Consider the following 4,205-nt stretch of genomic DNA (forward strand, 5'->3'; position numbering starts at 1 on the left):
AGTGTGTGCAAATATATTAAAGGAGGGTGTCAAGAGAACAGAGCCAGGCTCTTTCCAGTGGTTCCCAGAGAAAGGGTAAAAAGTAATGTGTGCAAACTGAAACACAGGTAGTTCTCTCTGAATTTGAGGGAAAAATTTACTGTGAAGTGACAGAGTACTGGAACGGGTTGCCCAGAGAGGTTTTAGAGTCTCCTTCAATGGAGATATTCAAAACCTGTCTGGATTCTTTCCTATGGAACCTGCTCTGGGTATCCTTTCCTGAGGAGAGATGAATTAGGTGATCTCTAGAGATCCCTTTCTACCTCAGCCATTCTGTATGACTCTGTGACTTGTGAGGCCATATCTGGAATGATCTGTCCAGAATTTTGGCTCTCCAGTACAAGAAAGATATTGATATAATGGTGTTAGTCCTGCACAGGTCAGTGCACTTGGCGCACGAGAAGAACCTGAGTTGGGCTTGTTCAGCTCAGAGAAAAGAGGGTTTTGGAGAACTTATTGCTTCCTGACATAAGATGGTGGTCCCAGACTCTTCTTTGTGAAGAAGCATGGCGATAGGACAAAAGGCAATGGGAAAATGATTTAACATGGGAAATTATGATTAGATACTTGTAAAAGCTTTTTACTAGTAGGGTATTGAAACATCAGTGCGCTATGTCTTGGGGAGGTTGTGGCATCTCCATCCTTGGAGATGCTTATGCCTCAACTGGACTTGGCCCTGGACAGATTAATCTGATCATACCTATATTGAGGTTGGGCTGGAAGACCTCTGGAGGCCTGGTTCCAGCCTAGCTTATTGAGTCTACAAGAGATTAAAAAAAAAAAAAAACAAAATACCCAAAGAAAAATAGAAAGTAGGAAAGAAAATAAGAGAAAATAGTCAAAGGACAAACTGGAGGAGGAAAAACAAAAACAAAAACAAGAGAGAAAAGCAAGGTATAATCTAAAACTATGCTGCTACAGTGTTTACTTTTACGACATTTTTAAGTATCTTAAAAAAACAGTACATTGGAAATGATATTAATCAGAATTATTCTATTTTAAATTACAAATATAGTGGCATATTGTATCAAAAATGCATATGTTCCAAAATAGATCTTTTAGAAATGACAAAGTTTAGCTAGCTTTCTGTTTCTAGATAGGTACTGCATAAAGGTTAGTGTTGACATACTAAATTAGTATATGAGCATGCAATGTGTTTGTAGAGGATCCTTGCCTCTCCAAAGAGGTAAAGCAGGTAGTCAATACCTCTTAGAAACTTTGTGATTGTTTTATTGCATTTAGCTCCGTACTTTTTTTGCTGATACAGCACTATTAATTCTGCTACTACGGTCTTTGTGAGAAGAGCACACAAGTTCTCCTCATAAACTATAATAAACGTCTCCGAAAGATTTGGAGATGGTATTATATGAGGAATTCCATGTACAGAACAACTGAGAATTATCTGAATGGTTCACTGGTGGTAAAATAAGCTTGGATGCTATGAAATTCATATTTGGGATAATCAACAAGTTAATAATACTGTACATGTTTAAAACATGCTTGAAACTTTGAAACTGATTTCATTTATCAGTAGGAGCTCCAGGTCTCAATCCAGGTAAGTCATTCTGATGCTTCAGAAATGGGTAATTTCTGCAGTGCACACTGTGTGAAATTACACTGACCCAGAACTTAGCCTTCAGCAAAGGTTAGGCCATCATAGTGACACACAAGAGACCTTTGTCACTTGAAATAACAGTTTCAGTAGTTGCTTCTTCTGTAGGCCAACCACCCAGGGAGGCAGGGCAGAGATTTTCTAGTTGATTTCATACCCATTAACCAAAGGAAAAAAGATAGTCACAGTACTTGGAAATTCAAAGACAAATTTCTGAGGCAATGGTGCTTGTTATTTTGTTACTAACTGTGCTATTTCAGTTTCTCCATTGTCACGGGTTAACAAATCCATGCTGCCTTTTCCCATTTTGCCTCTGTTCACTTAATCTTAGCTCACAATCTCATGCTATCTCTGCCTTCTTCTTTCCATCCCTCTGTGAAGCTCAGGCTGCCCTCTCACCAATTGGGCCTTGATACCTGATTGTGCCTTAGGACTAAGCAGTCCCACCACTTGGGCTGTATCTCCTGTGCTCCTCAAGCATAGGACATCTACAGGTGAGGAATAAAAATAGCATCTACAAGGTGAGGAAATCTCCCTGCTCTTTCTCATATTCCAAGTGGGCTCTCCTGGGTCCTTCCAGGACAAACATGTGGCCAGAATCATAGAATACAATCACAGAATCATTAAGGTTGGGAAAGACCTCTAAGACCACCTAGCCCAACCAGCAGCCCATCCCCACCATACCCACTGCCCATGTCCCTCAGTGCCACATCCACATGGCTCTTGAACATCTCCAGGGATGGTGACCACCAGTGGCAACCTGTGCCACTGCCTCACTGCTCTTCTGAGAGGATATTGTTCCTAATATCCAACCTGAACCTCTCCCGGCATGGTTTGAAGCCTTTTCCTCTCATCTTTTTGCTGTTACCTGGAAGAAGCAGCCAACCCCCACCTTGCCACATCCTCCTTTCAGGTGGTTGTAGAGAGCAATAAGGTCTCCCTGAGCCTTACTGAACAATCCCAGCTCCTTCAGCTGTTCTCCATAAGACTTCCACTCCAGACCCTTCACAACTTTGAAGGCCCAGGCTGCAGCACGCCACAGTATTCAATTGCTGATACATGCACGGTTCATTCAAACACAGCAGCTTTCATCAGAGGCAGCCTGCTCACTGCAGATTAAATCTCTGGAAGATTTGCTGCGTACACGTCTCTCTGGAGCGTGGCAAACTGCAGTGTGCATGGCATGTGGGTTGTGGTTAGTTTTGTGTTTCGGGGTGGTATGTCAGCTTTCTTCTTCTCAGTCAGACAGTTATACAAGTCTTTTACTTTAATAATAATTATTATTTTTTTTTCTTCATACACAGCGAGTACATATATTTGTCAGCCTCCCTATGCCTGAACTTCATCTAGAACTTGAAAACAAAATCAACCTGAGGCAGATATCTTGCAGAGGCAACTCCAGCCCTAGCAGCAAGGGTTTAATTAAGTAAAAAACAAATTGAGTCTTGTACAGAAAGTGCTGGGAACATTAACTATAGATACCAGTGCTATTTCTGTTTCCATATTTCAGCTGTTGGTATTTTCTTCTTCTTTTTTATGAAGCACCAGGACAGAACCATGATTCTACATTTCAGATGGTTTTGAGATGGCGTGCTTAGTTTGGCACAACTCTCCTTTTTATCAATTTTAAACCCTTTATTTTAATTATATTTGCTATGATCTCCAAATACTGAATATTCTGTAATTGAGAGGTAATAGAAACATGACTTAAACAAACTAATTGGCTAACACGTTAATGTCTGCTATGTGTTTACTCAAGCTATTTCAGAAAATAAAAACACTGGTTTAATTTCCTTTCAAATCTTAGCAGTAGCAGGTCAGGGAAAAGCATTTCTCTTTCAGAATTAGTGATGGAATAGCTACTTCACAAATACTTATGGTGCAGAGCCTCAGACATACACCCAACTGCTGCTAGCAGTTGTCCATGCATCCCAGTGCACCTACTCTGGGATCAAGGCACTGAGCTTTGGTGGCTGTTTTTAACAGAGGAGGCATCTAAACGAAAAGGAGAAATTATTGCATATTCTGTGTTATCTACTGCAATCTGAGAAATCAGAACCAGGCCTCTCGCTTTCATGTAAACAGCTGTAATAGCAACGCTGGTCAACTTCAGGAGTCTAAAATACGAACAACATTCATTCTTTTTATTTCTGCTTTAAAGGACTACAAAAGGAATGAAACAGGGAGTGGGAATTTCAGTCACGTCCACATGTGAACCATGAAAAGGTGATTTTTTTTTTTCTTTTTCTTTATGCTGATAACTTGCAATTTAACGGTCATTTCAGACGAGGAATCAAGCTCAGGCACTGCTAATCCCACAACTGAACCAGAGTCAGGTGCCCCCCGGCTCCTCGGTCCTCTCGCCCACAGCCGGCTGAGAGCGCAAAAAGTTCTCCTCCCCGGGGCCTGACCCGTATGGGGCCGGTCATCGTGCCATCCCGTCGTAGGGGGCGGGCAAGGGGCGGTGCGCGGCGGGAGGGCTCGGCCGGGTGGAATCGAGACGGGCCGGGCAGCGTGGAGCTGGGGCCGCCTAGGGGGAGCTGCTGCACCTGAT

This window comes from Excalfactoria chinensis, chromosome 1, assembly GCF_039878825.1.
Source record: "Excalfactoria chinensis isolate bCotChi1 chromosome 1, bCotChi1.hap2, whole genome shotgun sequence".
In the NCBI taxonomy this organism is placed as follows: Eukaryota; Metazoa; Chordata; class Aves; order Galliformes; family Phasianidae; genus Excalfactoria; species Excalfactoria chinensis.